The sequence below is a fragment of the Pieris rapae genome, chromosome W (assembly GCF_905147795.1).
Source record: "Pieris rapae chromosome W, ilPieRapa1.1, whole genome shotgun sequence".
Lineage (NCBI taxonomy): Eukaryota > Metazoa > Arthropoda > Insecta > Lepidoptera > Pieridae > Pieris > Pieris rapae.
This window is the reverse complement of record NC_059533.1, coordinates 2968849-2981015: the sequence shown is the minus strand read 5'-3', so window position 1 is coordinate 2981015 and position 12167 is coordinate 2968849. Positions and strand designations below refer to the sequence as shown.

General features: G+C 51.4%; 1 pseudogene; it reads left to right on the top strand.

Annotated features, from left to right (window-relative positions):
- The first annotated feature begins 1369 nt into the window (after positions 1-1369).
- Positions 1370-11388, top strand: LOC123690490 (annotated as a pseudogene).
- The last annotated feature ends 779 nt before the right edge of the window (positions 11389-12167 follow it).

Sequence of the window (12167 nt, the reverse complement as noted above, 5' to 3'; positions counted from 1 at the left end):
CTCTTTGAATTTATTTCAATTTTCTGTTAATCAATTTTATCTATTATCTGTTTAACATTTTTTTTTTACATTGCTCGAACGCATTCCAGGTATGGCATCGACGATTCGCAAAGCGATACATTTCGGAAAGCAGTGGAACGCTTGTGCCCGGCGTTCGTCCAGAATAAATCCGTTTGGTTGCCATCGGACATTGCGATGATCCCACCGGAATTATTGCAGGATTCGGTGTCTCTGTGCCGGGCTGTCCAAAATCCGGGCGAATTTATAATAGTTTGCCCAAAAGCCTATTCATCTTCAATTGCCACGGGATACACAATATCCGACTAGTGTGTACTTCGCTACATTGTCCTGGATACATTGTCTCGGTGAAACGTTTGATGTAAGTTGAATGTTTATTCTAGTAAACTCAAAATATTCATCTAGGTAAACATGTACTACACTTATGAACGTCAAAAAAAAAACAAATTAAATTTGCATTTACAACCAGTTCGCAAGTCGAGGGCGTAGAGCGGGTAAGAAGAACTGGCAAGAAACTTTCCGCCACTCTTTTAAATCGCCAAGTTTTTTAATGCAAATTGTTCGCCACATTTATAAAAGGCTTTATTAATTAATTTAATTTTAACAAGGGCTTTGAATTTATTTACTGACAGTTCTCTAATTTCGGTTGGGAGTTTGTTGTAAAAACGAATACAAGTAAACACACATTTGCACACACACACACACGCGCACACAGTAAACCCTAATTAAATTTACTTTCAATAAACGTCACTGAGACGAATAAAAAAGCACTTGACGATATGAACAATCAACAATTGACAAACAAGATAGCGGACGTATATATTAGTATATTATAATCTGTGTAATTTCAAAAGAATAACAATTACCGTGCGGAAAATGTTCTAAATGAAAGTGTCGGTTTAATTAGGTGTTTAAATTTAGATACTTTTTCAAACTCGGATGAAGATGCAGAGAGTCACATATCTCTACTCGTCGCCAATGGATCAAGCTGCTCGGAAAGTGACTGGTCGTTGACGATTCCAATCGCTCTAAATTACCATGAAACTGAACGTCGCTCGATGTGTTATCGCTCAGTGCCCCGATGCTGACTAAGCCTTTAAGGAGAGTGTCTTCGGAGACAGGAGGAGCGACAGAGACCGTCTTTTAAGCATAAACTTCTTTTGACTCGAGACACAAGACCCGACAGAGCTATAAACAGTTTCGTCTACTGCGGAAGACTTGTTGAATTTTCTAAGCTCCCAACGTCTCCTATATTAGAAAATAATAGCCGAATGTAATGAATAATTGATTAAAACCAAATGTATAGATAGAAAACATTTATTGTAGTAGTGTAAAACATAAAGACTATTAACTAACATACATAGAGAAAATTTTACCAGAAGCGTCCAAATATGGTTTATGCAAAGTTATACCACCTGATGGATTCACACCACCCTGTAATCTTGATGGGACTATGAACTTTAATGTAACCAACCACTACGTGCAACGGATGTTCAAACGATATGGGCCAGCTGCCAAAAAGTTGAGCACTTTCAAAGCCGTCTTGGCGTCGCAAAAAGTGACATTTAGGCGACCGCCACTACTAAGCGGCTTGGAAGTGGACTTACCATATTTATTCAAGCTAGTACAGCAAATGGGTGGCCTAAAGAAGCTAACAAAAATAGTACAATGGAACAAAGTTGCCGAGCAATTAAAGTGTTGTAATAATTTAAAAAATCCCGGTCAAAAAATTAAACAAATTTATGAAAAATATCTACTAACATATGAAGTGATGACAACGTTGGAGAATGAAAATTTGATAGAACAAGTGGAACGTGCGAAAGAAGTCAATCAAGGATGTTTAACCGTGCACGAAGTCCTTTGCAGGCATAAAAGCAAATGCTGGAGCCAGGTGATTCGACAGATAATTATTCGTCTGATGAAATCCCGACAAAAGATCGTTTAGTATTAAATGCCCTTGCTGAGACTGAAGACTGCATTGTTCCCGGTCGATCAATGAATCTTCACGCTTTTCAAAAAGTGGCAGAAGTCGCTTCCAATGCATTTTTGTCTTCCACAACTCGGAAAACAAATTCCATGGAAAAAGTATATTGGGACCTTGTCTTGTCGAGGACAAAGCATGTCTGTGTAAACGCAGCTTCCATAGACACGGGTGCCGCAGATTATGGGTTCCCAAATAATGATTCCACCGACCATTATAGTAGACATCCTTGGAACTTGAAGGTGAGAGATCATTTTGAAACTCAATATTCTTAATAAGTTTATCTAATTTTAACATTAAAAGAAAATTATATAAAATGTAAGTAATAACTGCAATTTTGAGTTGTTTTCATATTTTACTAACACCGTAGGTATTGGACAGTATTAAAAATTATATGGAAAGTAAAATATTATTGAGTTAAATTGTGTTATTGATAATAGCTGAGTTTAATCATCCGACGTTTGTCGTTCGTTTTTGCCGCGCACCACCACTATGTGGAACCAGCTAGACACTGAAGTATTTCCAAAGCAATTCCTTCTTCTTCTTCTTGGGGTTCTTCAAGAAAAGAGTGTACCAAAAGCCAGCACGAAGCGCGAACCCTCTGGAATTAATAGTGGCAATCGACGACGGTATTACTTAACATCAACAGGACCCGTTAGACCCCTGCTCTATAAAAAAATGCTGACTGGCATAGTACGTTATAGGGGCTTTGCCTTGGTTTGATCAATATTTATTTTATATTTTCTATAGCCACTACTTATGTTAAATGCATTTAAATTCTTATTAATCGTATTCTTTATTTCAGTGTATCGGTAGGGAGATACAGAACATGTTAAGTTTCCTGGGTCCCGTGGTTGGAATGACTGCGCGCCCACATTACATCTGGGAATGCTGTTCTCGACGAGTTGCTGGTACAGAGACCCTCATGGCCTCCCATGGATTGGGTATATGCATAGTGGAAAGAAGAAAGTATGGTATGTGGACGTATATTGAATTTAATTGATTTTTTACAAGACAATTCTTCCAGATCAGTCTTGTCAGTGTCTTGCATGTTTTCTTAATTTTTGGATTTAACGCCACGCCCACATAGAATGAAAATTTTTGATGAGACCTACTCGGGTAACAATGATCTCGGCTCTTCCATATACAGTGTAAACTCTTTATAACGAAACTCGAGGGACTGAGCATTTTTTTGTCGTTACATGGAGTGAACAAAAAAAAAACATGTTAACAGTTTCAAAGTAGTTTTACGAATGATAATAAGATAGGTACCCAGTATGCTTGGTCGAAGACCATCACTTCCGAGAAAACAATGCGCCATACTGCATGTGTACGAGGCAATTAAGGATAACAAAAGCTAGACCGACCTCGGATGTTTTGGAGCTTCAAAGTCTTTTGTTACCTGATAACATAACATAAACAATAATACCGATAATAAATATTTACTGTCTACAAATATAAACACATTTCTTCGTAATAGTGAATGGCGTATCGCTATAAAGAGTGTTTCAATATGTGAGTTTTAACGCATACCAACCAACTTCGGCTCACTCCCACGTTATAGGGAGTTTATCGTTATAAAGGATAACGTTATAAAGAGTTTACACTAATATTATAAGCGGAAACTGAACAGAGGGCAGTAGGTGGTTTCGATCCCCACCCGCTTACTATAAAAGAAAGGCCTCAGTGTGGCACGCTAGCGTACGGTCGTCTGCCTACTTGTGCACACGAGCCTATACGCGTTTCATCACTGCTATTGTTTTAATTGTAAAACATATATGCAGAAACCATTTGAGTAGCCGCCTGCACCCGTTTCACGCCGACACCGAAGCAACGAACGCGCTGCGTCTATCCCGGCTTCCCACCAGAGGGTCTCACCGGGGGATGCGCATGCGCGGGAGGCGCTAAGGTGTCCAGGCTGTGCCTGGCAGACTCCAGCTCCCGTCATGGAGCGAAAATCCCGTCGCGATGCGTCTGGCCCGCGCGCCAAGGAACGCTCCCGCTCGCGCGGTGGAGCCGCGCCGCCGCCGCCGTCGTCATCGTCACAATGCAGTGCTCCCGCGTCGCGCATGGCTGACCGGTCCCTGAGCGGCTCTCGCTCGCGTAGCGATCGAGCCCCGGGACCAGGAGCCGAAGAACCGGGCGAAACAGCCGTTTTTAAGAAACAGCTCTCGTCGCGGTATACTTCGACTGTATACCCCGCCGTATCGGCCCCCCACAACCCCGCCCCCGCGGAAAAAACTTTAACGCGGTACACCGCGTCGCCGAATGACCCCGAGGTCGCTGGTGACTCGCGCCCGGCTGGCGCTCGAGCCCCCCTCGCGGGTTATAGTGACAGTGACACGCAGGACCTTTTAAATGTGTTAAGTGACAGTGATGTGAGGCCGCAGCTCCCGTCGCGGTATAGCGATGGCGAGAGCGCCCTCACCGCAACACCGCACAGGCCACGCCCCTCAACGATGGCGCCACCCGATGAAATGCACCCAACGGTGAGTCCGCCTATTCAATCTATTCAAGAGGAGGAAAATATCGCTCATGGGCAAGACCCGGCTGAGCTGCTGGCCTTCCTAGAAGGCGACCTGCGCCCGGCGCAGCCCGTGTCGCCCCGTGCCGGCTATGAGTCGGATGCGCTGTTTGTTGCGCAGACACTCATAGGCCGGTTCGCAACGGATGGACTCGCGCGCGCCATGTGCGAGTACCTATCGCAGACGCGCAGGCGCCTTCTAAACGAGGGCCTTCTGACTTCGCCGCTATCGAGCGACGAACACGATGCGCTCGTTAAAGTGAAACGAGCGCATCAAGCTCTACGCCGCCCGCCGCCGCCGGACTCAGACGAGGACGCCGCCGGGTCGGCGCCTAAGCGCGTATGCGCGCAGACGACGCCCCCTGGCGTCAATCAACCACATCAACAGCCTTCTCAACATGCGCAACCGGCGCCGCTCTCCCAGAGGGACCCGCGCCGCCGCCGTTTTGAGGATACAACCATGGCAACGGCGTCGACGAGTGCGCCCCCCTCCGCCCACCCCGCGCCCCGCGCGGCCCTTGCGACGGCTCAACCAACGCCGCAAGATGCGGCGACTACTAACTTAAACACGGCGTCATACGCCGCGATGACCGCGTCGCCGACGGTGGCCCGTCGGCCACCACTCGCGCCCCTGCCCGCCGCGCCTCAGACACCAAAATACCCGCCATTTGTCATAGAATCCCTCCCTGACTGGACCACCCATGTCAGGGAGATGAAAAAGAGACTGGGGCGTACGGTGAACGCGCGCGCCTATGGACAGGGGCTCAAAATAACACCGGAAGACGAGGAGGAGTACCGCCTGGTGCAGCGGTACCTTGGGGAGTTGGAGACCAGCGGAGTTAACGTGGTATACTTCTCCTACTCCCTACCAGCAGAGCGGCAGCTGAAGGTGGCGGTAAGAGGCATTCCGGCGGACACGGAACCCGAGGCCATCATGTCAGAGCTGCGCGACCTCGGGTACGAGCCTGAACACGCCCAGCCCATTAGAGCCAGGAAGGGAAGACCGGGGTGTATCTTCCTGGTCATACTCCGCCGCACTCCAGACATCACCCCCGCGATCTACGGCATAACAGAGCTGTTGTGCATTCCGGGGGTGACCATCGAGTCCTGGCGGGGCAAAAGGGGCCCCGCACAATGTCATAGATGTCAGGGATTTAGACACTCCTCGCACCAATGCCACCGGGCCCTGGCCTGTGTGAAGTGCGGGGAGGGCCACCGTACCGCCGACTGCCCCCTACCTAAGGGGGCCACGCCGAGATGCGCCAATTGCAAGGGGGCGCATCCGGCCAACCACAGCACGTGTCCGGTGCTGAAGGAGGAGGCGCGCAACAAGCGCGCTGGCACGGTGGCACTTGCAGCACGGGGCATGGGCGCCTCCGAGGCGCGCGGTCGACGTCGCGGTGGTCGCGGCGGTCGCGGCGCGCGCGGCGCACATGGCGCACATGGCGCGCCTGGCGCTGGCGGCGGACGTGGCGCGCAGGGCGTATTTGGCGCCCGCGGCGCACATGGCGCACCTGGCGCACCTGGCGCGCCTAGCTCACATGGCGCCCATGGCGCACTTGGCGTCCGCGACGCGCGGGGACCATCTGGCGCACCTGGCGCACCTGGCGCTCGCGGCACACATGGCGCCACCACCCCAGCGCCTACACCAGCTGCCCAAACACGGCGGAGGGACGAGCCGCGCGAACACGCGCAGGCTGACCCGCGTGTCCATGGGCAGTACTTCTCGCAGCCGCAGGAGGTAGAGATGGTCACCTACCCCGCGGAGCCTCCCAGCCAACGCCGACGCCGCAGAGGGGGGAGAAGAAGAGGACGCGGGGGGGTACAACCCCCCGCCCCCCCGCGCGCGGAACCTGCCGCGCACGTCGAGGCTGGCCCCAGCAGGGCCGCCGCCGACTCCGCTCCAGTTGCTGGAGCTACCAGAGCCGCTGACCAGCGCGCCGCACGCCCCCGCAGCGGGGGCCCACTGAGGGGCCAGACGCTCCCCAGCGAGACGGCGATCGCTGAGGCGGTTGACAGGGCGGTCACCGCATTGCTGGGCGCCCTATACCCGACCCCGTCTGAACCGACCTACGGAGGACGCCGGTCGCGCAGTCGAGGCGTGAGGCAACGAAAATGAACTTACGCCTCCTGCACTGGAACGCCGACGGCCTTCGGGATAAAGGCCACCACTTGCGTCACATCCTACGCACACAGGACGTGGATGTGGCGCTCATTTCCGAGACGCACCTGCGCCCCACCGACCGACTGCGTGCCGCGGGCTACTACGTCTACCGCGCAGAGCACCAGGCGGCCAACGGGGCGCCCTTTCGCGGACTGGCGGTGATGATACGGCGACGGATCGCTCACCGCGCAATCCCGCCGGTCAACGGCGACAAAATCCTGACGCTGGGGGTCGAGCTAGAACTGGGCGGGCAGCCCACAGACGTGCTAGCTGTCTACGCTCCCCCCGGCTCCAACTTCGCACCGGCCGAGCTGGAGGCCGCGCTCAGCCGGAAGCCGACGCTCCTCGCGGGCGACTGGAATGCCAAGCATATCAGCTGGCAATCCCACTCCAGCAGCTCGCGGGGCAACCGGCTCCTGCAGCATGCCGAGGCTCGCGGCTACCAGGTGTGCGGACCAGATGCCGCCACCCATTACCCGAGAAACAACACCCACAGGCCGGACATTATCGATTTGGTGGTGCATAACCGGCCTGATCTCTACCTGGCGCAGGAGGTCCTGATGGATGAGTACCAGTCGGACCACCAACCAGTGCTGTGCCTTCTCGCGGGGGCACCATCCCCGCCCGCACGCAGCTGGAGGGTCACCGACTGGAACGCCTTCGAATCGATACTCGAAGGCGCCACCGCGCCAGGCCCACCGGACACGACACCAGGCGCCGTTGACGACATGGCGGAGTCCATGACGCGGCAACTCCAGGCAGCTCTGGCGGAAGCAACGACCACGCGTCCGCCGGAGGTCGTACGCGAGGACCTAGCCCCGTTCGTGCTGAGGCTGATCAGACAGAAGCGCGCGCTCAGGAGGCAGTGGCAGCACAATCGCTGCCCCGTGCTGAAGACAAAGCTGAACCGCCTCGCCGAACGGGTCAAGAAAGAGTTGGCCGCCCACGCCCAGCGCTCCTGGGAGCAAGCGCTGGGGGAGGCGACCACCGAGCCCACACGCCTACACCAACTCTGCCGCCGCCTCTATAGGACTCCAGAGCCGAAACGTCCGCTACGTGACAGCAACGGCGCCATCACCTATGACGACAACGATCGGGCCGAAATCTTCGCCGAGCACCTCCAGCGCCAATTCTCACCGAACGCCGCGGCATGCCCAGCGCGCGTGGCTGAGGTCGAGAGCGCTGTCGAGGGCTGGCTAGCTCGCCCGATCCCACCCGATGACGACCCCATTGCCTTTTCGCCTTCACAAGTGCGGAAGGCGATACTCCGGCTGCCACTGAAGAAGGCGCCGGGACCGGACGGCATCACCCACCAGGCGCTGCGCCACCTACCCATGAGGTGGATAGTCGCGCTGGCGCGCCTCTTCACGGGGATCATCAGGTCCCTACACTTCCCCAGTACCTGGAAAGAGGGCAAGGTGATCTTACTGCCGAAGCCCGGAAAGGATTACACCCGACCGGAGAGCTACCGGCCTATCACCTTGCTCTCAACTCAGTCGAAGCTGTTCGAGAGGCTGTTGCTGCAGAGGACCTACAAATACCTGCAGCCGAGGCCCGAGCAGTTCGGCTTCCGCGGCGAGCACAGCACCACGCTGCAGCTGACGAAGGTGCTCTTCACTGCAGCCGCGGCCCTCAACAAGAAGGAAGGGGCCGCCGCCGTGATGCTGGACATGGAGAAGGCCTTCGACCGTGTCTGGCACGATGGCCTCGTGCTGAAGCTCGCCGAGTCTCCACTGCCCCGCCGCATAGTCGCCGTGCTCCGCGCCTTTCTCACCGACCGCACGTTCTACGTTGCGACGGGAGAGGCTGCGTCGAGACCGCGACCCATCACGGCGGGCGTCCCACAGGGCAGCGTGCTATCGCCGCTGCTGTACACTACTTACACGGACGACGTCCCCTGCCCGAGCGGGTGTAGCCTGGCCCTCTTCGCCGACGACACGGCGTACGTGGCCACCTCGCTCAACACCAAGGCAGCAGCGGCGAAGCTCCAACGCGCTCTGGACCTCCTGCCAGAGTGGCTGAACAAGTGGAGACTAGCCGCCAACCCTACCAAGACACAGGCGATCGCCTTCGGCCGGAGTTGGTTGCCGCCGCCCCTGCGATTCCTGGACCAGGACGTGCCGTGGAAGACGCCGGTCACCTACTTAGGGGTCACCATCGACCGGAATCTGACCATGCGGCACCACGTCAAGAGGATCGTAGGAAGAGCGAAGGGGGTGTCGAGCAAACTCCGCCCCCTATTCACCGGCAACATACCCATCCGTACTAAGCTCGCGCTGTACAAGCAGTACGTGCGCCCACATCTCACGTACGCGGCGCCGGCGTGGTACTCCTACACTAAGGAGGCCCACCGGCAGAGACTGCGCGCCGTGCAGAACACATGCCTGAGGCGCGCAGTGGGGGCCCCCCGCTACGTGAGAAACGCCACCATAGCGCGAGACCTGCGGATGGAGTCCATCGACGAGTTCGTCGCGCGACTCGCGAAGGGGATGTTCGATCGAGCGGATGGCTCTCAGCATCCCCATCTCCAAAACATCGCGCCATGGCACTCCAGGCCGCCAGATCGCCTGCGGTATCCGCGTGAGCTACTCTCCGCGGATGCCGATACCACCGGACATGACACCAGGGCAGCAGCCGCGGCTTCGACCGCTGGTCGCCTCGCTGGGCCTCCCCCGGGGCTACCGGGGGTCTCACCCGGCGGAGCTTGACCGCGAGCCGCGCAGCGCGCTGCCCGCTACCACCGACCACGACACCAGGGTCAAGTCGAGATTACTCCTTGACCCCACACTACCACCGGATTGACACCCCGGACAAGACCCCATCGGCTGCGCGCAGCGAGTCGAGCCATTGTTCCTCGCGCGCAGCAGCCCCCACCAAGGGCTATTAGCCCGCCCCCGTACCGCCCTGTATCAGCAGGGCGCGAACAAACAATCCACCCGATAGAGACCCATACTCGAACGGGTTTAAGCATCCCCCTTGCGAGGGAGGATGTAACAATTACAAGTCGGCACGCTAGCATTCGCTGCCCGGACGTTGACTAGAGTGGTCGTTGGTTTCGAAGCCGCGTACTGTGAGTTCGTTCCATGTTATTTTTATTCGGTGTGATTTTTTTGTTATTGTTTTAAGATTGACGGTTGTGTTTTTAAAATATCTAAAGTCGTGTTGTTTTGTTTGTATAAGTCAGTTTTAAGATAATTTTAGTGTGATATTGAAATTACCGCGTTTTCTTAGTTTGTTCATAAAATAACTTCTTAGGTTATTTCGAATTGTTTTTATTATTTTTAATTTTTACTTCTGGTTGCTAAAAATATATATTAGAGAGCGGAAAATAATAAACAGCACAAATATGTGTCTCCTCCAACTCCTTTTTCTGCCCTTTGGACTAGAGCATTGGGCCATGAGGTTCGGGTGAACAGGCGCTAATTAAATATTGAAGTTGGCGCTTGGTAGTAGAATCCGGGTGACACCTGAGTTTGTGCTTTCCTCAAACTCTTTGAATTTATTTCAATTTTCTGTTAATCAATTTTATCTATTATCTGTTTAACATTTTTTTTTTTCATTGCTCGAACGCATTCCAGGTATGGCATCGACGATTCGCAAAGCGATACATTTCGGAAAGCAGTGGAACGCTTGTGCCCGGCGTTCGTCCAGAATAAATCCGTTTGGTTGCCATCGGACATTGCGATGATCCCACCGGAATTATTGCAGGATTCGGTGTCTCTGTGCCGGGCTGTCCAAAATCCGGGCGAATTTATAATAGTTTGCCCAAAAGCCTATTCATCTTCAATTGCCACGGGATACACAATATCCGAAAGTGTGTACTTCGCTACATTGTCCTGGATACATTGTCTCGGTGAAACGTTTGATGTAAGTTGAATGTTTATTCTAGTAAACTCAAAATATTCATCTAGGTAAACATGTACTACACTTATGAACGTCAAAAAAAAAACAAATTAAATTTGCATTTACAACCAGTTCGCAAGTCGAGGGCGTAGAGCGGGTAAGAAGAACTGGCAAGAAACTTTCCGCCACTCTTTTAAATCGCCAAGTTTTTAATGCAAATTGTTCGCCACATTTATAAAAGGCTTTATTATAATTAATTTACTTTTAACAAGGGCTTTGAATTTATTTACTGACCGTTCTCTAATTTCGGTTGGGAGTTTGTTGTAAAAACGAATACAAGTAAACGCACATTTGCACACACACAAACACACGCACGCACACGCACACACAAACACACGCACGCACACGCACACATACACACACACACAGTAAACCCTAATTAAATTTACTTCCAATAAACGTCACTGAGATGAATAAAAAAGCACTTGACGATATGAACAATCAACAATTGACAAACAAGATAGCGGACGTATATATTAGTATATTATAATCTGTGTAATTTCAAAAGAATAACAATTACTGTGCGGAAAATGTTCTAAATGAAAGTGTCGGTTTAATTTGGTGTTTAAATTAAGATACTTTTTCAAACTCGGATGAAGATGCAGAGAGTCACATATCTCTACTCGTCGCCAATGGATCAAGCTGCTCGGAAAGTGACTGGTCGTTGACGATTCCAATCGCTCTAAATTACCATGAAACTGAACGTCGCTCGATGTGTTATCGCTCAGTGCCCCGATGCTGACTAAGCCTTTAAGGAGAGTGTCTTCGGAGACAGGAGGAGCGACAGAGACCGTCTTTTAAGCATAAACTTCTTTTGACTCGAGACACAAGACCCGACAGAGCTATAAACAGTTTCGTCTACTGCGGAAGAATTGTTGAATTTTCTAAGCTCCCAACGTCTCCTATATTAGAAAATAATAGCCGAATGTAATGAATAATTGATTAAAACCAAATGTATAGATAGAAAACATTTATTGTAGTAGTGTAAAACATAAAGACTATTAACTAACATACATAGAGAAAATTTTACCAGAAGCGTCCAAATATGGTTTATGCAAAGTTATACCACCTGATGGATTCACACCACCCTGTAATCTTGATGGGACTATGAACTTTAATGTAACCAACCACTACGTGCAACGGATGTTCAAACGATATGGGCCAGCTGCCAAAAAGTTGAGCACTTTCAAAGCCGTCTTGGCGTCGCAAAAAGTGACATTTAGGCGACCGCCACTACTAAGCGGCTTGGAAGTGGACTTACCATATTTATTCAAGCTAGTACAGCAAATGGGTGGCCTAAAGAAGCTAACAAAAATAGTACAATGGAACAAAGTTGCCGAGCAATTAAAGTGTTGTAATAATTTAAAAAATCCCGGTCAAAAAATTAAACAAATTTATGAAAAATATCTACTAACATATGAAGTGATGACAACGTTGGAGAATGAAAATTTGATAGAACAAGTGGAACGTGCGAAAGAAGTCAATCAAGGATGTTTAACCGTGCACGAAGTCCTTTGCAGGCATAAAAGCAAATGCTGGAGCCAGGTGATTCGACAGATAATTATTCGTCTGATGAA